The 17,306-nt window shown below is 50.9% G+C and overlaps 1 protein-coding gene across 11 annotated transcripts in view; it reads right to left on the bottom strand.

Moving 5' to 3' along the window:
• Nucleotides 1–17,306, bottom strand: part of LOC310827678 (uncharacterized protein) — a 244,131-nt gene that overhangs the window by 49,509 nt on the left and 177,316 nt on the right. Inside the window, exon 1 of one of the 11 annotated variants that reach the window (XM_083703967.1) lies at nucleotides 10,934–11,138. The exons of 9 other annotated variants lie outside the window; for them this stretch is intronic. The gene's annotated coding sequence lies outside the window, so the exon portion shown is untranslated. Of the gene's footprint in view, nucleotides 1–9,371; nucleotides 9,433–10,933; nucleotides 11,139–17,306 lie in introns of those variants that run through there. One more of the 11 variants, XM_083703971.1, reaches the window with a different exon arrangement.

Below are 17,306 nucleotides of genomic sequence, written 5' to 3'. Positions count from 1 at the left end.
CACTACCTCATCCTGAGCTCTATCGGGGTGAAGGCGGTCCAATCTGATTGCAAGGCGCCAACCCATTAGTAGTTCAGCGGGGCTCCGGCCAGTCGTTGAGCTGGGGGTGCTGTGCTGTGCTAGGAGGAATGTGGCAAGGCAGTACTCCCAATCTCCTTGCGTCATGCGGCGAAGGGTGTCCTTGGTGGTCCGCACCATGCGTTCTGCTTGGCCATTGGTGGCAGGGTGGAATGGCGCCGAACGGATGTGGCGGATGGCGTTCTGCGCTGTGAAGGTTTGGAATTCTCCTGATGTAAATGCAGTCCCGTTGTCTGAGACGAGAGTGTCAGGGAGCCCGTGTAGAAGTGGACAGTACCAGTGCGACTTCCAGCCATTTGGTGTAGGAGTCCACCACTATGAAGAATGTTTTCCTCTGAAAGGGGCCAGCGAAGTCCACATGCAGGCGTGACCATGGTGCTCGGGCGGACTCCCAGGACTGGACTGGAGCCCTTGGGGGATCTGGGCGAGATTCTTGGCAGGCCTGGCAGCGTTTGACCCAGGCCTCTATCTCTCCGTCAATCCCCGGCCACCACACATAACTCCTGGCAAGGGCCTTCATTCTTACTACCCCTGGGTGTGTCTCGTGTAGGGCTGTGAGGACCCTTTTGCGGAGGGGCTGGGGAACAACGACCCTGCTTCCCCATAACAGGCACCCCTTGTGGGCCGACAGTTCATGTTTGCGGGTTGTGTAGCCGGCGAATTCTGGCCCGGGGCTGCTGCTGGGCCATCCCCTCCACACCTAGTCCAGGACCCGGGAGATGACCCTATCTTTCTTGGAATGGTGTGCAACTTCTTGTGCTTGAATGGGGCAGTCGGGAAGCAGCTCCAGGCTCATAACCTCTTGTGCAGGTGCTGGGTCGGGGCCTGTTTCCGGTAGTGGTAGCCTGCTGAGGGCGTCCGCATGGCCCATTGCCTTCCCCGGGCGGTGAATCAGTGCATACTGGTAGCTGGCAAGGAAAATTGACCACCTGAGGACTCAAGGAGACAGCACTTGGGGGGTCTGCTTTTCAGGGGCAAACAAGCCAAGCAACGGCTTGTGGTCAGTCACCACGGTGAAGGGCCGCCCGTACAAGAAATCATGGAATTTTTTTACTCCCTTCACGATTGCCAGACCCTCCTTGTCGATTTGCGAGTAGTTCCGCTCGGTTGCGTTGAGTGTCTGGGAAAAGTATGCCACTGGTACCTCTCTTCCATCCGGGAGTTGGTGTCCCAGCACAGCGCCAATTCCATAAGGCGAGGCATCGCATGCTAGCACCACCGGCAGCCTCTCGTCGAAGTGTGCCAAGACCGAGTTTGAGACAAGCAAGTCCTTGACTGCCTGGAATGCGGCCTCCTGGCGCTGGCCCCACACCCAAGGGGCCCGCTTGTCCAGGAGTCTGTGTAGGGCAGTGTTTCCCAACCTTTTTTGGGCAAAGGCACACTTGTTTCATGAAAAAAATCTCGAGGCACACCACCATTAGAAAATGTTTAAAAAATTAACTCTGTGCCTATATTGACTATATATAAAGTAACTCTCTTTAATAAGAATCAAATAAACACAAAGATAGTATTTTATAATTACTTTATTATGAAATAGTAAGTAAACAGAAATATGAAAAATTATAAAATACTTTATTCAGTGCGCAACCTGGGCCTGTTTGGCTGAACACAAAGCTGATATTCTGGCTGGAATCGAAGAAAGACACACACGTAGCTCTTCGTCAACAGCTCTCAGTCTCTCTCTGTATTTAGTTTTTATAGCAATCATGCTTGAAATGCCCAACTCACAGAGATATGTAGTGGAAAATGGGAGCAATGTCAAAATAGCTTTGTTTGCCAGAAGGGGGAACTCCTTGGCAGTTTCCAACCAAAAACTATCCAAAGGTAGATCAGCAAATCTTAGCTTGAAACCACGATTTTGTCTCAGTTCAGTTAGTTCCTCCTGCTCCTGTAAAGTCATGTCCTTTCCACCAACTGATGCTGAGCTATAAGGGTCCCTAACCCAGTCAAGGCATTCAGTGGAGACTGAAGAGAAATAAAATGACAACTTCCCCTCGAGAGTTTTTAAATGTTTACCTATTATCTCACACAGTGCAGCAGTGTGAACACCTTGCCATTGCTTGGTGAGTGTGAACATTTCAAGATTGCCACTTTCCACGTGTTTGGAAACTCGCCTTGGGAGCAAGAGCCTTTTGTCTGCTTCGCCTTCTCCTCAGCCACACCTGAGGAGGCAGCTTACAAAAAGCAGCAGCAACAAAGAGGCCCAAGGGGTGCTTCGTCTCTCTCCCCCCCCCCGCCATTGCGACCCCACCCCACCCCAACCAGCTTCACCTGAGGGAAAGGATGAGAAGGGGGTGGCGGGCTGTGTGGAAAAGAACCCCCCCCCGGCCAACACAATCCCCTCACACGTTATCCTAGTTTCCTTCCGACGCCCACCAAGCCCCCTTAGCAACAGTGTGGGGGGGGGGGAGAGGCAGCGAGGCGGCAGCGGGAAACGGCAAACCAACCCCGCCTCATTTTTCTCCACAGGCTGGCGAGGGGCCTGCCCCGCCGCACTGCGGATCCCAGCTACCCGCCCCCCCCGGCTACTCTCGCCATGTCGCCGCCGCCGCCGCCACCTCAGAGCCGCCCGGCCTTTATGGGGGAGGGAACGCGAACCAACGGGGTTTTTATAGCTACCTCAGCTCGAGTGTGCCGTGTGCATCTCCCTCTCTCCGCTCGGTACCAAAAACCGCCGGCGCACGCGGGGTGCCGCCTCCTCCTCCCACTCCGCAGTGCTGCTGCTGCTGCTGCTGCTCCTCCTGCGGGTGAGCTTGGCTTGGGCTTTCAAGCTTTTACTACTTTACTACTGCCGCCGCTGCGCTGCGGCCTCGCGCGCTCTTACGGCCATTCACCAAAGCCTCTTACGCCGGGCTCCGACCTCCCCGCACCGTGCCGAAAACGGCTTTCTCCTGCTCCTCCTCCTCCTGCGCCTCTCGACGCCCGACTCGCCCGCCTCCCTCCCACGGCACAGCAGGCAACGTCTCGCGGCACACTAGTGTGCCGCGGAACACCGGTTGGGAAACACTGGTGTAGGGGCTCCGCTACCGCCGCCTTGTGGGGAAGGAAGGAATGGTAAAAATTCAATAGTCCCAAGAAGGCCTGAAGTTCAGTCTTGTTCTTGGGCGCTGGGGCATCACAAATGGCCCGTACCTTGTCCCCAGTTGGGTGGACCCCTTCTGTGTCCACCATAAATCCCAGAAAGTCCACCTGAGGCACTCCTAGTAGACATTTTCCCCGCTTCACCTTGAGACCTGCCGTCTGGAAACGGTCCTCAAACTCCTCTGGTGTGGGTCCGGCAATCAACACATCATCGAAGAAGGGGGTGACGCCAGGAATCCCTTTAAGTAGAGAGTCCATTAAATTCTGGAATATGCCTGGTGCCACGCTGACACCGAATTGCAGCCACTTTACCCTGAATGCTCCTCTGTGCGTCACAATCGTCTGTGCCTCTGCTGTGGCCTCATCTACTGGCAGCTGTTGATATGCTTGGCCAAGTCCAGCTTTCCAAAAATTTTCAACCCAGCCAGGGTGGCAAGAACATGGCTGACCACTGGCACTGGGTATGAATGGGCCGTGAGGGCCTTGTTTATGGTACATTTGTAGTCTGCGCAGATGCGGACCGAACCATTAGGCTTGACCGGTGTGACGATTGGGGTTTCCCAGGGGGCATTAGGCACCGGCTCCAGCACTCCTTGCTCCACGAGCCGGTCCAATTCCTCGTCTATACGGGGTTTCAGGGCGAACGGGACCCGGCGGGCCTTGAGCCTGACCGGTCGTACTACGGGGTCAAGCTGTAGAGCAATGGGGGGGGCACATACTGTCCCAATTTCCCATCGAAAACCCCCGGAAATTCCTTGCATATGGCGTCCACGTCCACTTGTAAGCTAGTGTGCTTCACCCCGGTGACGGCTAGCCCCAGTGGTCCAAACCATGCCAATCCCAGTAAGCTAATGTAGGGGCCCTTGACCACCAGCAATTCCAGTTGCCGCGTCCGCCCTCGGTATTGCACCCTGAAGGTCCCCACCCCCATTGTGGGGACCTTACGTTTCTGGAAGTCCCGGAGGGTGAATGGGGCCAGCCTGAGTTTGGGACCCCCAGTAGGACACAGTTTCCTTAAGGTCCTTGCCGAGATTATGGATAGAGTTGAACCCGTGTCAAGCTCCATGCGGCATGGGGCCCCCTCTATCTGTACGTCAACATAAATTTTCTCTACGTTGGGGTGGGGCAACTGGTATACCTGGAAGTCCGTGAGCTCTGTCGAGTTGCCTTGGTGCGTTGGGCCCCGGGACCTGGGGCTCTTGGATTGGTCATCTGATGCCTGGCGTCGGGTGGGCCGAGCCCGACACACCCGGGCGATGTGTCCCGATTTTCTGCACTGCCTGCACTCTGCATTGCGGAAACGGCAGGTCCTCCTCTCGTGACTTTCTCCACAGCTTGCGCAGTTCCCTCCTTCTCGTCGAGGCAGCTGTGGTGTGTGGGCTGCTTGAGTGCGCTGCTGTACTCAGTGCACCTCCTCCCTGTTGGATCCTGAGTCGTCGGTGAGGTCTTTGTGGTGGACCCTCGGTTGGGACAGCTGGCTCGGCCGTGCCTCTTGCGTCAACCTCTCGGCAGCTTCTGTTGCCAGGGCCTCCTCCAGAGCGACCTGGAACGTTAGGTCCTTCTTAGCGTAGAGGCGTCGTTGCAGCTTCTCATCCTTCAGGCCACCGACGAGGCGGTCACGAAGCATGTTCTCCAGCTCTGAGAAATTGCAGAACCGGGCGGCTTGGCGGAGAGAGGTCACAAACCCAGTTATGGTTTCCCCAGGGGCTTGCCGCTTTGCGTAGAAGGCATTTCGATGAGCCACCACTGAGGGCTGTGGCGAAAAGTGCCCCTTCAGCTGTTCCATTATTGTTTTGTATGGAACAGTAGCAACATCTTCAGGTGCAAGGAGAGCCCGGGCGATTTCAAACGTCTCCTCTCCGCAGACGCTGAAGAATATTGCCCTCTTCTTGGCGTCTTCTTCGTCGGTGACCCCTTTGGCTTCTAGGAGGAAGGTGAAACGGGAGGCGTACCCTTCCCAGTCTCCAGATGCTGGGCTGAACGGCGAGAAGCTGCTGTCGGTTGCCATTCTGAGTTCCTTGTGTCCCGGAGCTGAAGCCTGGATACACGGTGCGAGGCAGCGGTGCGGCAGGTGGCGGTGCTGCGGTGCTGTGTGTGGCAGTCAGCTCAGCGGGATCCCATCCTCGTCGCCAGTGAAATATACTCAGAGTCACAAAGTGATTTCGTACTCTTTATTCAGCTCATAGTGGTGAGGAGGAATGAATGAATGTCCCCTCAAAGTATCTGCTTTATATACATTATTTACACAATGAGCTGCACATGATTGGCTCATTCCGGAATTCTACTGTAAGCCAATCAGGTTGTGGATTCACTTCAATCTGGAGCATGATTGGGTGGTTTCTGCCAACCAATCATACTGCTGCATTGTTCTAGGACCAATCAGACTGCTGCATTCTGAATCCTATTGTTCTAGGACCAATCAGACTGCTGCAATTTGGATCCTATTGTTCTGGGACCAATCAGACTGCTGCAGTTTGGATCCTATTCAACTCAGTACATAACAGTCAGGGAACTAGCATCAGCTCAGAGGCGAGAGGTGGAAGAGCAGCTGTGTTACAGGCAGCCTCCAAAGATCGTGCATAGCAGCTCTTTACGCCTCCAGTGGGGAAGGGATGCAGGGCTCGGAGGATGCTAGAGAGAGCCGCAACACCGAACCTGAGCAAAGCGAGGGGGAGGAAGGTCCCCCTTTGCCCACGCCCTCTCTGCGCGTAGGATGGGGGTCAAAAGACTGCTCTGCTGGGGAAAGTTTAAGGACTGCCCACTCCCAGATGCTGCTAGCGACTGAGCAGACATGCAATTGAGACGCTCTGCACAGTGAATGCTTTGGATAGATAATAAAGCTTTGAAAAGACCAGTGGGAGTCTTGCCTGTTCGTTCTTGAGCAACCACGCCAGCACACATCACAGTTACAGTGGTGAAAGTTGTTAACTTATTGGTACAGGAACACCACAATGGATTACAGTCCCTCCAGGTGTCCCTATTTTCCAGCGACAGTCTCGGATTTACAGAAGCCATCCCGGTTTCTGATTTGATCCCTGAATGTTCCGCTTTCCCTTAGGCTTAGGACATCCTTATTTTCATCAGAGAAATGTTGGAGGGTGTGGACTTATGTGACCCCCTGAGCCAAGGAGAAAAGTAACTAGACAACCTATAGAAGACATCTGAAGGCAGCCCTGTATAGGGAAGTTTTTTATGTTTAATGTGGTATTTTTCAAGAAAAAAAGATGCCAGAACTCTCCACGAATGCTTCCCTTGTTCTCTTATAATGCAATTGTGCCCACCTGAGAGGTGCCGGAACTGAGTTCTGGGAGGTTCTGGCTGAATAAAAGTCCTATTTTTTTACCTACAGTAATAATTGTGGAAAGATGTATTCTTAATGGTCTGCATAGGCCTGGTCGAGTAGAAAGGTTTTCAGCAAGTTTTAAAAAATTGAAACAGAACACACCTGCTGAATCTTTATTGGCAGATGATGATGATGATGATTTGGGCCAAGACGATGCCAGCAAGGTTAAGGAGCAAAGAAGCTATAGGAGGCAAAGAACCTTCTTTTTAATAAATGGAAGTCTTGTCCAAATGCAGAGAACATAAAGGAACACAAACGCAGGCAAAAGAAGTGGAAGCAGACAGTAAGGGATGTTGAAAATTAATTTGAGGAGCACGTTTAACATTGAAACTGCACTGTTTGGGCCGACTGCTAATCCTGATATGAATAATTTTTCCCTTTTCAGTATAAGCTCTTCCTTGCACCAGCTCTACCTGGGATGAGGGCATCTTTACGACAGTCGTACAGCATCCCCAGCTGGAATGGGCGGCCCAGGGCTGGTATTTTAACCGGGGTGTCTGATCTGTCCATGGCTCAGGTCCAGGTTGCTCCCCTGCCTTCAGCTCCCTGCAAGAAACAAGAGATGTGAAGGACTCTGGAAAGATTATTCGGCATGCAAAGCGTGTGGGGAAAAGAGGAAGGCCAAAAAGGGGGGGGGGGAGGTAATGTCTCATCAGGGGCAGGCGGGGGGGGGGGGAGATTAGACGTTTGTATGTAGTAGTTGCACATGTGGAAGGTAGCTTGTGCAACTGATCTTCTTGCTTCCCTCCCATCCACAGCCCCCTGTAGCAGCTGAAAACTCTATCCAGTGATCCCTGAACAAAGGGGACAGAATTGCAGTGGGAGGGGAAATCACCCTGAAACTGGGCAAAGGGATCATGTTCCAATGGGGGCTCTGCTTGGACAGGATTCCTAGGCCAAGCTTACAAGGCAAGGCTGCTCATGTTTGCTCCTATTTCTTTCCCTTTTCATAGAAATTTCAACATCCAAGGAGGGCTTCTTTCAGTGTAGAATCCTTACCCCCACATTCAAGGAGACCAGGACCACACCTGATGGGGCATTAGGTGCCTCCAGCACCCAGCTGTCCATCCCACCACAGAGATGCCTGTGATATTCTACCAGGGAAGGTCATCCTCACCACCTTGCAGCTTGTCAACCTCCTTCTTAAATTGTGGTGCCCAGAACTGGACACAGTATTCCAGGTGAGTCTGACCAAGGCAGAAGAGAGTGGGACTATTACTTCCCTTCATCTGGACGCTAGACTTCTGTTGATGCAGCCTAGGATTGCATTAGGGTTTTTTGTTTTGTTTTTACTGCTGCGTCTCACTGTTGACTCATTTTAAGCTTGTGGTCTACTAAGACCCCTGGATCCTTTCTACATATACTGCCAGCAAGCCAGGTGTCCCCATCTTATATTTGTGCACCTGTTTATTACTTCTAAGTGCAGAAACTGACATTTTATCCCCATTGAAATCAGTGTTGTTAGTCTTGCCCCAGTTCTTTAGTCTGTTACAGTCATATTGAATATTGATTCTCTCTTCTTCAGTATTAACTACCCTTCCCAGTTCAGTGTCATCTGCAAATTGGATGAGCATGTCTTTCTGTCCAAGTCAACAAACACAAACCCTGGTAAAGTGCCAAGACTTTGCCTGTGCTCACAAAATCTGCTAAGGAGATTTCAGGCTTGCTGCCTTTAGCTGCAATCACTATAAACCTTGTCTACATGTTCAATGTATGCCCTGTTGTCTTGTATGTATTCTATATTCATTATGATTTTTTTAATGTATTCTGTATTAACCTTGCTTATGATCAACATTTTTGTATTCACTCATAGGAAGTTTGATTCTTGCTAGATTAGAAAAATAAAATAAACATTAATGCCTACTCTCATCACCTCAGTTAAACAGAGTTCAAAGCAGTACACATTTCAGCAGCACAACAGATCTGCCAAGGAAATGGGTTCCACAATTTGCCACCTGCTCTCAGCCTCTCTTCCTGGGCAGCAGACCTTTCATTCCATCACTTTGCAAGGAGGGAAGATTCCTCCTATACAGAGTGGGGGAAACCAAAGGTGTGAGACAGCAGAAGTGGAGCTGGAGCTGAGTTCCACCTATGCTCTGATTGTGCTTGCAGAAAGTAGGCAGGGTGCCAACCCTTTGAAGATCCCTCAATTTCTCTTGACACCCCAGCTTTCCCCCAAGATGAGGCAAAAGGAAAGGTAGGGCAGAGAGGGAGAGAAAGAGATTTGATGCAGGTCTCCCCCAAATTGCGAGGATTAAGAGCAATCTCACACATGTTGCAGTCTTAAAATAAGCGAAAGGGGCAGAGAGTAGAGAAGAATAAACAATGGGGGATGCCATCAATTACTGAAATACTTTCTCATTAATTGATGGAGACTGGTAAAACAAACCAAGGGAACACACAGAAATGTCCAGGATGCAATAGCCCAGATGGTCCACAGCCACCTGCCCCCTCCCTCCTGCAAGGAGGCAACTGGCAGCAGCAGAGGTGCTCAGCATCTTAAGAAGGTGCCATATCCCGAGTCAGGGCAGGGGTCCCCCATGTCCCACCCCAAAGCCCAGGAGAGCCTTGCGCTGCAGCCTTCACTCATTTGCTCCAAGTCTGGGCCAAATCAGGATGGATTCGTGGCCTTTCCAAAGAGCCAGAGAGCAGGAGGCGAGGGCATCATCAGCGCAAGAGCCCCGTCACCAAGTCCCCTCTGCAATATGCCATGGTTTGCAGCAGCCGTGCAAAAGAAGCTTTTGACAACTAAAGAAGATGCGACAACTTCTAATGTGCAAACGCGTCTTGCTAGAAACGTGGGAAACGGACGACTCTCCCTTTGCCCACAAGTGGCTCTCTTGCGTGAGTGATCTCAGGGGAACAGTACGACTTGCGTTGGTCCCCTCTTAAAGCACAAGTCTGTTTCAGGCACAGAAGCCACTTCTCCTCTTATCTATTGAGGAATGAGAAAGTGCAAGGGGAAGAACCTCACGCCTCCCCAGCACCAAGCTGTGGGTCTGAGGGAAGTGTGGGGTTCCTCTGCCTCTCGGGTGCTTCTGCAAGCCCCACGGAAGACTCAGTGGGGCGAGCAGAGTCGTCTCCGCTTGGCAATTCTCTTTTGGTGAATGAGAAACAAGTCAGAGAAACCTCCCTGACGTCTGAGAAAGGGCTCTGGGCTACCAGCCAGAAATATTTGGAGGCACTGCAGGGTGAGAGGGGGGCTGGATTCGGCCCTCCCCGTTTTATTTCCCTCTGAACCGAGTCCCTGGTCCACACGAGAGAGAGAGAGAGAGAGAGAGAGAGAGAGAGAGAGAGAGAGAGAGAGAGAGGAAGACAGAGACAGCGAGAGAGACACACACAGAGAGAGAGAGAGAGAGAGAGAGAGAGAGAGAGAGAGAGAGAGAGAGGAAGACAGAGACAGCGAGAGAGAGACAGAGAGAGACAGACAGAGAGAGAGAGAGAGACAGACAGACAGAGAGAGAGAGAGAGAGAGAGAGAGAGAGAGAGAGAGAGCAACGCCCCTCAAGCGCAGCTGCTCTCTGACAACGCGGAGAAGAAGGTGCGCTTCTCTTTCTGCATTTGGGAACCCCAGACGTCGCCTTGCGCAGAGTGGGGCCCTCGCTCCGTCTGGCGCAATGTCTCCTGCACTGACTGGCAGGCACTTCCCAGGCCCAAGTCTCTCCCCCAGCCCCACCTGGAGAGGCCGGGGATCAAACCTCGGACCTTCTGCATGCAGGGCAGCTGAGCTGATTCTCCCTCTTGGCGAAAGGCTCCCTTGCTCGGAGTTCGAGTGCGGATGGGCTGGAGAGAACAGAGGAGGGAAGGGGGAGATTCCACTTTGACCGGCGAGCCGAGGTCTTGATCCCTGAATTCAGTGATTTGGGAAGAGATGCCAACGAAGGATTGATTTTTCAGAGGGACCTTTCTCTTTCCTCTGCCTCTCCTTTCTCTATCCAGTTCATTGCAGAGATTTCTTTCTTGCAGGGAGAAGCTGTGTGCCGAAAAAACCCTGGTGTGGGGCAGAAGAAGTCATTCCCATTCCTCCCCCCTACTGATTTTTTTCTTTTTCTTTTTGTACCACACCCCCCCCCCCCATGGCAAAGGAAACACTTCAACTCTAATTTTGGGATTTGTCAGTCTCCATGTCTGCAAATTTCAGGCAATTCTGGTGAGGGGCGGAGGGGGAAAGGACATGTTCCTTTATAAATAAACTTTAAAACCCCTAGAAGGATGTTCCTGCAGATTGTCAGGCTCCTTTAACTGCCCATTTAATCAAAGGGGAAAGATTTATGATTATACACGCAGCCAAAGTTTTGCTTCTGAGAGCTCTGACTCAGTCTCTAGCAACAGGTCAAACAAAGCAGACCTTGAGCATCTCTGAGGCAGGTTGAGATACAGAAGACTTAAAGTCAAACCTTGTGGCTGCTGCTCCCTCTCCCAAATACCAACCGGCCGGCCGTCTGAGGTGCGGGTCTCCCTCTGTGTGGGTCTCGCTCCGTGTGGGTCTCCTCCTCCTGTTGCTGCTCCTCTTGGCTGCTTCTCCAAGAACTGCAAAAGACCAAATGCAACTCCTCTGAAATTTTCCTCCCAGAGGGCAGTTTTGTCCTCTCCTGTAGCCAATAGAAGGAGGTGGACGTGGAGACGCTCCTTCAGGTAACAGGACCGAGGCCAATTAGGGCTTTAAAGGTCAGCACCAACACTTTGAATTGTGCTCAGAAATGTACAGTGGTACCTCAGGTTAAGTACGGTACTTAATTTGTTCCGGAGGTCCGTACTTAACCTGAAACTGTTCTTAACCTGAAGCACCACTTTAGCTAATGGGGCCTCCTGCTGCTGCCGGAACACAATTTCTGTTCTCATCCTGAAGCAAAATTCTTAACCCAAGATATTATTTCTGGGTTAGCGGAGTCTGTAACCTGAAGAGTATGTAACCCGAGGCACCACTGCACCAGAACCCACAAATAATATGGAAGCTGAACCTGGCCTGTAACTGAATGGAGTGCTGCTTGAAGCAACTTGGAACAGCTTCCTGAGCAGCACCTGACGGTGACTTCTCCTCCTCAGATATTTGCCTATTTCTGGATTGCTTTAGATCAGGAGGCCAGCACTGGGATTAGGAGACCAGCATTTGATCTGCCTTGAAAACGAAAGTAGGTTTCTGCCAGCACAGAAATAGCTGGACCAAGGCATTCTGCCACTGACTATAACAGCACCTGGTTTACGGGAAAAGCCTTGGGGTGGGCAGAGAGAAAGGAGGTTTGCTGGTGCTGCAGAAATAGTGCCGAGGCTCACAATTTCTACCCTCCAGTGACAGAAGAGAATTGAGGCCTTTCGGGTTGCCACACCCCACCCTCAGCCAATCAGCACCCCAAGGTGCCGTCCCTCTCCCATGCCCCAGCCCCCTCAACTCACCCCACTTCATATCTGAACATATTTACCTTATTTCTCCCAAAATATTATTATTATTGCTATTATTATTATTATCATCTGCTGAAGCCATATACCATTTATTTATTTACAAGCAATAAACTATTTATATAAATAAATAGTAAAACAAAAATAATAATTGTTGATGATGATGATTCTTCTAACAATGCTTAATGTTTGATCTTTTATCGCTTTATTATTATTATTATTATTATTATTATTATTATTATTAATAATATTCTGTTCAGAGCTTCCCAGAGTGGCTGGGGAAACCCAGCCAGATGGGCAGGGTAATTATTATTATTATAATATATATAATAATAATAATAATAATAGTTGTTGTTGATGATGATGATTCTTCTAACAATGCTTCCGTTGACCGATGACTTGAAGAATTGCAATAAAGCACCTAAAGCACTCTGGTTCCCAAGATTGACAAGATTTCTGCTCCCCTCCCCCTCCCCCCATTTCCTCCCAATGCTTTTCCTGTAAACCAGCTTGTTTACCAACACTGACAGACATTGGCAGCCGGTGTGTCTGACCGTGCCAGAGGAAACCCAATCCATGGCAGAATTACTTTCGCTTTCTACTCAGATCAAATGTTTGACTCCTAATAAGTTCAGGAAAACAGACTAGAGAAGCAGCGCATAAGGCCGTCCAGGTCTGTATCCAAGTGAGGGCAGAGAGGGCAGCTGTGATTGCCAAAGAGGTAGTGAAATATACTCGGAGTCGAGAGTGGATTTCATGCTCTTTATTCAGCTCATAGTGGTGAGGCGGAATGGAAGTTCCCCCAGAATGTCTGCTTTATATACATGATTTACACAATGGGCCCCACGTGATTGGCTAATTCTGGGATTCTCCTGTAGGCCAATCAGGTTGCGGATTCACTTCCACCTGGGGCTGGATTGGGTGGCTCCTGTGGACCAATCATACTACTGCATTCTGGGTGCTATTGTTCTAGGACCAACCAGACTGCTGCATTCTGCGTCCTATTGTTCTAGGACCAATCAGACTGCTGCATTTTGGATCCTATTCAACTCAATACATAACAGGTGGTGTGTGGGCATGGGATTGAGAAGAGGGGCGAGGGAATCTGAAACAATTCAGGGTTAGCTCACTTGCAAATAGGTTTAGGGTTGCAACTTAAGGGTGACAGGTTAGCTGGAAAGTATTTTCTGCAAGAAAATACCACTGCATATACCAAAGTCTTACAAACTTTTAAGAGGATTTACAAAGTATTGTAATATTCAGCCTCGGAATATGTCAAATAATTCGGGAAAGGGTGGGGAAGACGCAAGTACTTGGATGAGTTAACTGCCCAAATTTTGCTGTTAAAAGTTAGAACAACCTGCAACACCAGCAGCTTTGTCAAATGTCCTGATTTCAGTGGCAATCTTCCCATTTTAGTTGCTGTTGACAGAGAGATTTAGGGATTTTGTTTATTTTGAATGGTAACCACCCTTTGATCTTAGGAACTGGCTGGTTAGTTGTCATTAATGTGTAAATAACTTGTATCATTTGCAGTGAGAAGTATCTAGAGAGTGACTTGGTGGCAGCAAGAGAAATGTCTGCTAGTTTGGTTTCCGACTCTTCCTTGGTAAATATTAAGAAAGATGCCTGGAAAAGGCTCCAGTTTAGCCGATGGAAAGTATTTTCTGCAAGAAAACACCAGTGCATATACCAAACTCCTACAAACTTTTAAGAGGATTTACAAAATATTGTAGCTCTGTAGCTAGGCAGGCTTGTGCAGCTGCTGGTTGGAGCCCCCTGGGGCAGATGTCTCCAGATGTGAGCCAAGGGAATCCTCCTTAGTGGGCTTGGGATGGAGGATGCAGAATGGAAAGAAGCAGAAGTCCCAGCAAAGGAGGAAGGGATGGAAAAACTTACGGAATATGCAGAAATGGCGAAACGTACCGGAAGAATAAGAAATCAGGATAACAAACTTTTTATAAAAGAATGGAAATGGATTACTGAATTTTTACAGATAAAAACATTAGCAGGATTACTGTAATGATTACTGTAGAAACCTGCAGTTTTATAAGAGTATATATTTACAGTGGATAAATAAATAAGCAAGTTAAATGAATTTGGATATGCAGAATATATTTTTGAAAAATAATAATTTAAGGAACCGCAGAAAGAGGGGGAAGGAAGTCAAAATTTGGAAATGTTAAATTGTTTGTAAAACAAATGAAATGTATAAATTTGAAAAATACAAATAGAAAACTAAAAGAGAAAAAAGAAATGAGTGCTATGCTATTTGCCAGAACATCACCAGTGTTGGCTTGAGACTCAACTCCCAGTCTAGTCAGGTTTGATGCAGAGAATGGGAATTGCACCATCTTATCACCTTTGCCCCAGGCAGCAAAATGTCTTGGGCCGCTCCTGCCTCTGAGGACGGGAGATGGTGGCTGCAGCAGCTGAGGGCAGCAGGGTGAGGAAGGGATCCATCTGGCCCAAGGGAGCACAGAGCCATGGACCGTCTCCGGGCACAGGAGGGGAGGACCTCCACCTTCAGCCGGTGGCTTTCCCAATGGGCATCTTTCGCCAGCAGGCCATTGGAACCTGGTCAAAAGTGGACCTGTGGGCTTGGGCCCCACTGACCTTTCCTTTCCTCGGGTCCAGCCCCCATTGCCCCCAGTCCACCCCCAATTCTCTCTGCAGACTGACATCCTCGTCACCTTTTAAAAAGTGGGGAGGGGGAGAGGTGTCAGCATGACTTAGCTTATTGGGTTTAGGAAAAGCTCCACAGCCATTTACAAGAGTCAAATACAATCCTAAAAACGCGTAAGCATAATAAACATCTCCTTAAGGGGATCGAGGGGCCCTGTGGGCGATGCTGAGCAACATCATGACGTCATGCGTGTGATGCTGTGTGATGCTGCATGACATCATGCATGAGACATCGCTCAACACCTTGAATCTTCTGTCTTCTTTGGCGATCCCTCGTAGCCGAGTAAGATTGTCTTCCATAAACACGGTTTTAACAGTGACTTTGGAGGCCAATTCTGGATCCACACGTCCTTCCACACTGGGGACATTGGTTTCTGGGCGGGAGTTGATCACGGCATGGATTTGCCAATCATGCCTTCCTCTTAGCACGTTTCTCCCTTTTGTCCTGAGTTTGAGCATCTTCAAAGCCCAGGACACCTTTGGTCAAGGCTGTTCTCCAACTGGAGCTCTCGCAGGCCAGTGTTTCCCAGTTGTCGGTGTTTATACTACATTTTTAAAGATTTGCCTTGAGCCTTTGAACCTCTTATGTTGACCACCAGCGTTACACTTTGTGAGAACACCCTGAATATTAGGAGACTCGTCCCCCTCATCCCCTGCCAGGCGTCATTCTGTGCACTTCTCAGTATAGTATGGCGCTGATGATGTCAAGGTTGCAAGTTCGATGGGGCAGCTGCATATTCCTGCATTGCAGGGGGGCTGGGCTAGATGACCCTCGGGTCCCTTCCAACTCTATAATTCTCTGACTCTGCGACCCTCTCGTGCGCTCGCCCTTTCTCTAAACTGAAAAGCGCCCGACGCCGCCACCCACCGCCCAAACCAGCTGCTGGTTCTCCAGGCAGCCACTGGGGGGAATTCTTGTCCTGCTCATTCCAAGCCGAAGGGGACCTAATTCAGCTGCTACTTTCATTTTCCCTTCGGAGAAGCAGCTCGTCTCTCGCTCCCGTTCGCTGCAGGAAAACTCAGACCGGCGTGGAAGACGACGCGGGCCGAGGAAGGATCTGCAGAAGCAGCTGAGGAGGTGAGGTCTGCCATCTGGGAAGGGCCGAGTGGTGGAGAGAAGGAGGGAGAGAAGGATCTGGTTGCAAAGGGAGCCCCTGCTGCCAGAGGACCCGGGAGACGCCCCTTGTCCAGCTGGCAGCCCGGGGCAGCCTCTCCGCGCTCCTGGGCGCACCCCCTCCCTACCCACCCACCCCGCCCCACCTCGGAGCCCCCACTGATTTCTCAGCCAGCGCAGAGGAGGGGATTGGGGTCTTCCCCGTTTCAGAGCCAAGAAGCTCCACACATTCCTGTGACTTGAATTTTAAGGCACTTTTGCGTCCTCATTCCTGGTATGGGAGGGTCTAAGGGCGTGCACCCACTCCCCACTCAGCCAAGAGGTTCACCGGGTGCCTTGGGCTCCGTCACTGCCTCCCCTCTGTCAGGCTGGGACCCTCATGCATCCCCTGCTTTGGAGAGGCGAGGGGGCGCAACGTTCTCCTCCTCCCTTCCGCCCCCGCCCCATTCACAAGCCAGATCGTCGAGGAATTTGAGCCTTTCTCCAGGATCAGGGAAGCCCCAGGAGGGAGGAGGGGGCTCGGGATGCAGCAGGAGGAGCAGTTCTCGTGGAATTGGAGAGCTCAACCCGACAAGCGCTGGACAGCACCTATTGGGGAGCCCAGGGAAGCATCCTGACTCTTGATTTTGCGCGTGTGCGTGTGAAGGGGAGGTTGCATCTCTCTCCTCCCCACCTGTCCCTGGCTCGCCTGGTTGCAGAGCCCTAGTCCTGTAACTCCGGGCAACCTATCCTGAAGGGGGGGTGTGGGTGGGGGTGGCGGCGGAGGAAACAGCTTCTAAGATCTCGGCCTGGCTGAGGAAGAGGTTTGAAGGGCGGCGGGGTCCCTGCAAGACCCCTGCATGCGCGCAGCCACGCGCACGTGGGAATTCAACCCAGTCCCGTGTACACCCGCCACCCTCGGGCGAGTCAGCGGCCATATCTCAGTTTCTCAGCGGCTCCCGCCCAAGTTCATGTTTTTCTAAAACCCCAGAAGAGGCTGGCGGTGCTGCTTGGGCTGCGCTTGGCCGGGATGCGAGTTGCAAGCCGGTCTGGTCCTCCTCAGCCCCCCCCCCCCATTCTGCCAAAGAGACTCAGCAGGGGGAGGCGGGGGCTGTTGCTGCCCTGCTGCTGCACCCCCAGGATTATTCTTCGGGGGGGGGGAGACCAGGAAGATGCTCTGGGAGCAGAGCCCCCCCCGCCTCCAGGAGGCGCACAGAGCAAAGAGACGCCTGGCCGGAGAGAGAGAGAGAGAGGGACGGGCGAGTGGAAAGAATCCAAACCCGGGACCCTGTAAGAAATGCCTTGACATTATGACAGCACTCACCACTTAGGAACGGGCTGCTTACAGAGACGTAGACATGGTTTGGAAAATCATTTGTATTAGTTTTCAATTACAATATTCCAATAAAAGCCTCATTATAACCATGCCAGATTATAATACCATTAATAATATGAATCATTCAAAAGCCAAATTGTACAATTTAGGTGCCTTCCCAAGTGCTAGAAATGATGGTTTGATGATTTACTTTATTTCTGCGTTCCAAAATCTTATAGATTTCCATCACACTCCAGTCAGAAGAACAAACCCTTATACCCCAACTGCAATTTCAACAACTTCCATTCGCATTA

This window comes from Podarcis gaigeae (genome assembly GCF_964106915.1).
Source record: "Podarcis gaigeae genome assembly, chromosome: 12".
In the NCBI taxonomy this organism is placed as follows: Eukaryota; Metazoa; Chordata; class Lepidosauria; order Squamata; family Lacertidae; genus Podarcis; species Podarcis gaigeae.
Note: the sequence above shows the minus strand (reverse complement) of the source record. Positions and strands in the feature narration are given on the sequence as shown.